The sequence below is a fragment of the Galeopterus variegatus genome, unplaced genomic scaffold (genome assembly GCF_000696425.1).
Source record: "Galeopterus variegatus unplaced genomic scaffold, G_variegatus-3.0.2 Scaffold5120, whole genome shotgun sequence".
Taxonomy (NCBI): domain Eukaryota; kingdom Metazoa; phylum Chordata; class Mammalia; order Dermoptera; family Cynocephalidae; genus Galeopterus; species Galeopterus variegatus.
Genome location: NW_007731231.1, coordinates 96062 through 104834, shown reverse-complemented (window position 1 = coordinate 104834; position 8773 = coordinate 96062). Strand labels below are relative to the sequence as shown.

Genomic DNA, 8773 nt, shown 5'->3' with positions numbered 1-8773 from the left:
GAGTTACTTAGGTTAAGCAAGCAATTCTATAGAAGCAGATAGCATATGTTATGAGGGTGTAAGGAGCTCTATTTCAGTATGACTTGGAATTATCCAAAATATAATAATAATAGATAACACTATCAGTTATTTACTATATTCATGGCATGGTGTTAAGTGCTTTAAGTGCATATATTATATTACCTCATTTACTCTTCACAAAAACCTTTAAGGTAGACATTACTACTATATTATTATTACCACCTTTTTACATATACGAAATTGAAGGACAGGGTTAAAAACATTGCCCAAGATCATGCAGGTAGGAAGCAAGAAGATGAGATTTGAACACAAACAATCAGGTTCCAAAACTCTTGCTCCAACCACCACATTATACTGCCTCTTCCATAGAAGGCAATATCTGGCTGAAGTCACACATGAAAAGACTAGCGTGTGAAACACATTGTATTTCCAGAAAATGATGTTTTTCAGTAAAACTAGAGCAAAGTGTCTGTTTGAGGAAGTGACAGACTATAGGTTTGAAAGAATGAATGGAGACCAACTCAGAATAAACGTATACTCATATGCCATGAGTATAATGTAAGGGAGAAATAGAACAATGAATACAAGGAGAGCACATGAGTGATCATCACAATATTTAAGGTGAGGGGATCATGGTAATCTGAAATAAAGCAGATTAATGCAGATAAAGAGGCAAGACATGGATAGTAGAATATGAAGGAGGAAGACTGGGCAGGATTTTGAGGTTTGGATTGTATGTGGTAAATGAAAATATCTCCCACATTTGTAAACTGGGCAAGATGGAAATGTCAAAAAACAGTTCACAATGAAGAGAGTTGCTTTCCCAGGAGACAGAGTCCTCAAGTTTTCTGTCTTTGAGGGTTTCATTTAGTTCTTTCAGTGATGCATATGTCTAGTGTACATTTATGACAGCATCATTTAGTCATCAGAAATTTCTCTGAGTCAGGCCACCTTTGACCACCAGGCAGCATTTGATTCTTTTTTGAAGGANGTCTTTGAGGGTTTCATTTAGTTCTTTCAGTGATGCATATGTCTAGTGTACATTTATGACAGCATCATTTAGTCATCAGAAATTTCTCTGAGTCAGGCCACCTTTGACCACCAGGCAGCATTTGATTCTTTTTTGAAGGATGTCTTTGAGGGTTTCATTTAGTTCTTTCAGTGATGCATATGTCTAGTGTACATTTATGACAACATCATTTAGTCATCAGAAATTTCTCTGAGTCAGGCCACCTTTGACCACCAGGCAGCATTTGATTCTTTTTTGAAGGAAAAAAAAAAAATTCCCTTCATTCTGAACCCCTGTAAAACTTCAGGAATAATCTGATTTCCTGGATATATTTTTCAGACAGAAAAAATCCAGCAGGTAGTTTAAAAATCATTTGGCAACTCTTTGGGAGACAAATTGTTTCACAGACATTATCTCATCTATAAGTCATATCATCTCCTTACTGTAGCAAGGAACAATTTCCCCCAGTTTTTAAAGATAAAGAGAAATTAAGTGACCCAACTGGAGATACTCAGTCTGTAGTGCTGCTTCTAAGAGCAATTGCCAGACGACTTCATGACAGGGTCAAAGATTCTTCATTGTTTATACAGGTCATATAATTTACACTGGAGCCTTCACTTCCAGTTTAAACAAAATGAGTTTAAAATAAAATTGAAATTAAAAGTTTTTTCAAGATAAGTATATATGGTTCATTATTTTTCTAATTTTAATTTTAATTTTTAATTGACAGATAATTGTACAAATTTATAAGGTACAGTGTGGCATTTCAATACATGTAATTGACAGAACTTTGAAAATCCTCTCCTCTTGCTATTTTGAAATATACAATATATTAGTAGACAAGTAGTTTATTCTTATTTTTTTGTCACCTTTCTCTCTCACCTGGGGGGTTTAGCAAACAAGAATATAAAGGCAACATTCAATACTAAGGAAATAACCATACTTTATAGAAAGAAGTGTTCATGATGAAATTTGAATTTTTATATTAAACTTCATCTTGCACTATGTTAAAATATAATGATATTAAAAATGTATTTTGGGAGGTGATGGTGGTGTTCTGTAGGGGTTTGGCTGATGTCTGTGGGTCTGGGGAAGTCAGCACAGCTGGGGAAGCTGCCCAAAGAGCAGAAGCTGGGGTTGTGGAATGATCTTGAGCAAGAGATTTTTAGTGTTGCTCATGTTTGCCTAATAAATGCAACAGTGACAGCAACTGAAATTCTTAAAAACTTGTTATTACCAGGTATTGAATCATTTACAATGATTGATGGAAATCAGGTTAGCAGAGAATATGCTGGAAAGAATTAGCAAGAACTGAGCTCAGGTTGTCATGGAATTCTTACAAGAATTAAGTAATGATGTCTCTGGAAGTTTTGTATAAGGTAGTCCAGAAAACCCTCCAAAAAAGGATTTTTTTCTGTAGATTTACCACTGTGGTTGCAACTTGGCTCCCAGAAGTACATTACTATGCAAAGCTGATGTCCTCTGGAATTCCCAAATCTCTCTTTTTATCTGTACAACATATGGACTAGTTGGCTATGGGAGGATCATTATAAAAGAACATCCAGTAATAGAATTTCACCCAGATAATACAATAGAAGATCTACTACTGGATAAATCATTTCCTAAGATGAGAGAACATTTCAGTTTTATGATTGGGATCATATGGGGAAAAAGGACCATAGACACACTCCAAGAATTGGGATCATAGCTAAATAGTTAGCATAGTGGAATAGTGAAACTAATGGATGAATACCTAAAAAGTATAAAGAAAAAGAGCACATAAGCAATTTGGTTAGACAAGTGATTCTAAATAGTGAAAATAGGACTCCAAAAGATGAAGAGAATTCTGAAGAAGCTATTAAAAGTGTAAGCACAGCAATAAATACAACTCAGATATCAATTAATCTTAAAGATATATTTTATGATGATTGCTGAATAAATATCAGCAAAGTAACTTCATTGTTTTGTTTGTTTTATTTTATGCTTTAATGGACTTTGTGGCCAAGGAAGGTCAAGGACATTTATGTGTTTGAGGTACAATTCCTTACACAACTGCAGTTTTGAGCAAATATATAAACTGAAAAATGTGCACTGTGTAAAAAGAAAAGAAAGACACTTCTGTTGTGAATAGTCATGTTTACAAAATGCTGCAGTCCATAGACCAGGCAACCAAGGCATTTCAAAGAAAGAATTAAAATTATTCTGCAGCAATTCTTCATTTCTTCAAGTGGAAAGATATAATTCTTATATAATTAACAAGGATGTAATTTTTCCAGCATGGACATTCCAGATAATGAGATAGTGTTGTGCTTAATGTTATGGGTTGTGGATACATTTCATAAACATGATAGATATCCAGGGGTATCCAACTATCAAGCTGAAGAAAATATAGGGAAGTCAAAGTCTTGCCTCACTGGTTTCCTTCAGAAATATAGATTATTTGTATTACTGAAAAATGATTATGTCCATGGATGTTGACAATATGGAGCTGCTGAGCCACACACAACTGCTTCTTGGTGGGAAGTGTTGCTGTTCAAGATGTTACAGAAATCATCACTAAGCAATTTGTAATTTGTAATAACACATTTATAGTGGCATGTCACAAACTTCAGCAACTTCCATTTGTAGAATAATCACCCTATGTAGTATGTGAATCATTGAAACTGTAATTGCCTTAGGTTGTGCTCTAGTGTATAAAATTTTGCTAAGGGAGAACTGTTAAACTGTTATTTTTTTAATAAACATTTTTATCATTTGTAAAAGGAAAAAAATGTATTTCAGATGATTCCGTCATCTGGTGACACTGAACAGACTGTTAACTCTCCTGCAGTCTTTGTTATGTCTGGGTAAACAATTTGGATGGAAAACTGAAGCCCATATTCTCAATGAGAAAATTCAACAATAATTGGGAAAAAGGAAAAATAATCATTTCCTTCCTTGAATCACTCTGCTTTTGCTTTATTTTCTGGGTCCCACCCCCTAGATTTTCAACCTGTACTTCTAACTGTTCCTTCTCAATGTCTTTGGCTAGTTCCTCCTCACATCTTTAACACCTAAAAATTGGAGTAGGGTAAGGCTACTCTTGGACACTTTTCTCTCTACCTACACAAATACCTTTAGTGGTGAAAATCAGTTGCTTTACTTCTAGTATCACATCTAAATAAATCCAGATGTATATCTTAAACCCATTCCTTCTCCCTATATTCTAGGCACACTATATAACTGCCAACTTATTATGATTTTGTATAGTGTCAACTTGGCTAAGCTGGAATAATATTTTCTGCAATTCTCTTCCCCCTATATATCCAAGTTAGGATTGACCATAGAAATAATTGAGATTTGGAAGCAAAGCAGGGGCTATTAAGTACTGATTGTTGATACAGGGTGCTGGGCACTTACTGCAGCTCACACACATTTTTACTGATACACTGGCTCACCTTGTTAACAAGGAAGGTCAGGGCATCCAATCCTTTCTGGATGCCATTGCATTTTCTCTCTTCACCTCTCTGATTTGGAGCCAAGAACATTGTGTCTCTATGGCAAAGTGATTCAGCTTCTTCCACAGGACAGTCTCTATCATTGAGGTTAAAGGGAATGAAAGACAGACATATATTCCAGTTTGTTCACACAGGTTCCACTTTGTCACTGGAGGCTGCTCCATATTGGTTTTGTGGGTTCATTTTGCACTGCTAACTCTGTTTTCACTGTCTGTTTTCTCCCCAACTGCCATCCCTGCTGTCAAACAGCAATTTCAGGACCACTGCCAAATGTAAAGGTACAGCCTTCCAAAGAATTCTTCATCAGTTCCAACAACTGGGAGATCTCATCTCTATAATAAAACCATTCTAACATATTATTCTTAGTGATCCTGCTTCCCTGATTGAATTCCAATTGATGTGCTACTTCACACTCAGTACCCAGTTGGTCTTTCAAATGTAGTGCATCCACACTGAACTCCCAATATTACTTCTACCAAAAACTTGCTCTTCCCATATTCTTCAGAACATTAATAGCAACCTTATTCTTCCTTCTATTCAAACCAAACTTCTTAGAGTTACTTGTCAGGCCTTAAAAACTAACGCCACCTTAAGTGACCTTACAAGTGGCACCATTATGGGCCCACAAGGGCATATTAATGTGGCAGCCTAAGACGAAGCCAGGAGGAAGTAGGGTGGGTGTGTCTGCGGGAACCTTGCCTTAGCCCTTATTGGCCAAATACATGCTTCCTCACTCATGAACACTGCATGGTTGCAATAGCTAGGCATTGAAACAGGATGCATGCCCTTGACCTTTAAGCTGATAAGATTATGTAAAAAACCTCCCTTCCCCATTTGCCTTTAACAGCAAGTGCTTGTGTGATAATAAATGGAACTGCTCGACAGAACCCCCGCCGCGTCTGAGTCCTTTAAACCGGGCTGGTTGGGGCCAGCAGCTGTGCTCACCTCTCTTCACGGCTCTCTTTCCCCATCTCCTTCCAAAGGGGACAGGAGGGAAAGAGGAATCTGGGCCATTCGCTCACCCACCAAAAGGAACGAGGCTAGGGCTGTTCAGGTCAGCCGGCAGCGGACCCGACAGTTACTAAGAAGTTGATGCTTCTCTTTCACCCACACTCACATGCTGTATTTCAGGGAACACTCTCAGTTCTACCATTAATATATATTGTTTCCATCCTCTACCTACTACTCCCCACTCTGTCCCAAGCAAATCCTGTCTCACTGGGACAATTATATTAGCCTCCTAATGTATCTTCTGGCTTCTATTCCTGCACCTAAATTTACTCCCAATCCATCTGACAGACTGAGTCTATTAGAAGAAAAAAAAAAAAAAAGGCAATGATACTTCTTTATTCAGGACCTCTCAAGGTTTGCCTTCTCACTTGGAGTAAAAGCTAAGGTTCTTACATGCTGAGTCAAAAGGCTCTACCTAACCTGGTGCCACCATTAATTTTTCTCATTGCTTCACCTCCTACTGTCCCTCTGGATCACCTGTTCTATCCACGTTGACCTTCTCCTCACACCAGGAATTCTCCTGTCTCAGGATGTGCATGCTTGCTTTTCCCTCTGCCAGAGATACTTTTCTATAGACACTCAGATGACTTGTCCTTCCCTTCCTTCTAGACTTTATTTTTTCTTGAAACCTTCCAGAACACCTACTTTAATTACAAACCCTAGTCCTGCACAAAATATCTTACTTCCTCGCTACATATTTTTGTCCTTAGCACTTAGTTTTCATTAAAATATGATATATATGTAGAGCTAGGGTTGGGTCTCAAGTTTGCAGACTCCTCAAGCCACTGTCCAGACGGGTTCACAAACCCTTCACACGCAGGTCTATGAACTAGGTAACAGGAAAAAGGTCCTTGGAGCCTTAGTTGAAGAAAGAATAGTCTTTATTCAGCACACGCACACGTAAGAGTTAAGCGGTCCAAGGAGAAACTTAGAAATCAACCGCTACTGGCAAAGTCCAAAGAAAAACTGAGCAGCTTCCAGCAAAGTGAACATGCTCTATTTTTAGATGCAAGCTCTGCTGGCTAGTGCTGCTTCACAAACTGCAGAACACACAATAGCAAAAACTGAAAAGATAAATGGGTGCACATACGCACTAACTTCACCCCCACACAACTTGTTTACAAGAAATGTGCTGCACAACCCCCAACTGGACCTGAGCTGAGGGAGCCTGACTAAATTACTCTATTTTCCCTGCAACGTATATTTTAATTATTTATTTCATGTGTCATCTACTAGATTATATATTTGATGAGGGTAATGATATTAGGCTGTTCTATCCAACAGTGTAACCCAGCTTCACAGTACCACATCTAGCAAATGGTAGGCCCTCAATGAATATTTGTTTGCTAAATGAGGGGATATTGCTGTAAAAATTAATACAGTGGCCTAAATTTATTAGGTCCCAAAAGAACGGCTGCTGCCATAGTATAGCTCTATGAAAAATCCTGTGCTATAATCTGCCACATTGAACCATATGAAACTTTTAAGATTTAACTCTTATTTATGCACATAGAATCTCATATGGTTTAACCTGTATATAAAATGAGATCTGGTCAAATCAATCTCCTGCAAATAATATTAGTCAGGTTTTCCTTTTTCTTTTCTTTTTCTTTTTTTTTCTTCTCAATACTGATTGCTATTCACTTCTGACAGTTTATAAATATAATTACCAAGTTTGGAAATCTACACACTAAGTGGACATCAGTAGCATTAGTGATGAAAGGGTCAGCAGTTATTCAGAACCCAACCACTTGTGACTCAGCTGCATTTTTATAATTACATGCAGCTAAATTGACATCTCAGTGGGGCAAAGCTTAACTCTGGAGCCCATGTGCTTTTTCAGAATTATGAAAAGTGATCATTAAATGTCTATTTTATTCCATTGCAGAAATATAAAAAGAAAAAAAAATCAATATCATCTAGTAGAGATTTTGAAATACTGAGTCCAGTTCTCAATTTTTTTATAATTCTGTGTTAAGTAAATGTCCTTTGGGCAAATCTGTTTCATATTGAACAAGATTCTACATCTTGTCTCTTTTATGGGCTAAAAAAAAAAAAAAGAGAGAGAGAGAGAGAGAAGAGAAGAAAAGAAGGAGTTAGCTCTTTCCCCCCTTCAGTGGATAGTGATTACAAGGGAGTTTTATACTCACTAGAAATATTTTAACAATAATAGACTAATATTCAAACTACATCTCCATTATTTATTTTCTACCTACCTTAACAACAGGATGTGGCCATTATATCCAGTCTGTTTCTACCAGGGGGGAGGAAAAAACCTTCAAGTAAGAAAAAAATAAAAATGGAACATAGACTCATATGAGTCGATGAGATATAAGACAGTTGGAAAAGTGTCAAGGAAACACTTGACTCTATTTTCCCTTAGCAACTCTGTGAAGTAAGATTTTTTTTAATCCCTATTTTACACCTTAATAAACTAGAGGTAATTAAGTTATTTTAGTTAGTATGCATTATTTATTTAGTTATAGTACCTTGTAGCAAAAATGACTTGAATAATTTTAAGATCTTACAACTAATGAGTAATGCTGGTGAATTTAGAGCACATATCTGCTTAATATCAAACTTTTTACTCTATCAGCTAAATTACGCTATAGTTCCTTACGAAGATGAAGGGGTGTTAATGAGTAGACAGTTATTGCAGATTTTTCTTTTCTCTCTCCTAAAGAGTTTAAGGTGACTAGTTTGAAATTGAGGTCAGGATATTAAAGCTGATTTTATTTATCTTCCAAGAGTGAGTGAAATTCATGTAAGTCATCAAAAAGCTGTTTGTACTATGATAGTTCAAAAAGTACACGGAAAAATGGAATTGAAAGAAAATACATTCCATGAACTTTTCAAGACCCTTCATATATCTAAATTAAGTCATAGCAGTTCTAGAATGACACAAATATCTGTAGTAAAACTGTTGACTTTATAACATGTTTCATCACCTTGATAGTTACTTCAGTGCCCCTATCTCTAGCACAAACTTCAGGATTCTTTTAGTTTCATTAATTTTCTGGTGGAAACTCCATTGTGACGGCAAAACTGAAAGAAAATCATCTTCTCTCAGGTTTTAGCTACTATGGTCCAAGGCTGTCAAGCATTTAAAAATTTTTTTTTTCTTCACACTTTTAAAATCTGTTTTGAGAATTTATTTTTTATTTTATTTATTTATTTTTTTTTTGTCTTTTTCCATGTCTGGCAACAGATCGCAACCCTCAGTGTCGCCCCCGTA

The 8773-nt window shown here is 36.5% G+C and overlaps 1 pseudogene; it reads left to right on the top strand.

Annotated features, from left to right (window-relative positions):
- Nucleotides 1–2134: 2134 nt before the first annotated feature.
- Nucleotides 2135–3683, top strand: LOC103604398 (annotated as a pseudogene).
- Nucleotides 3684–8773: the final 5090 nt, after the last annotated feature.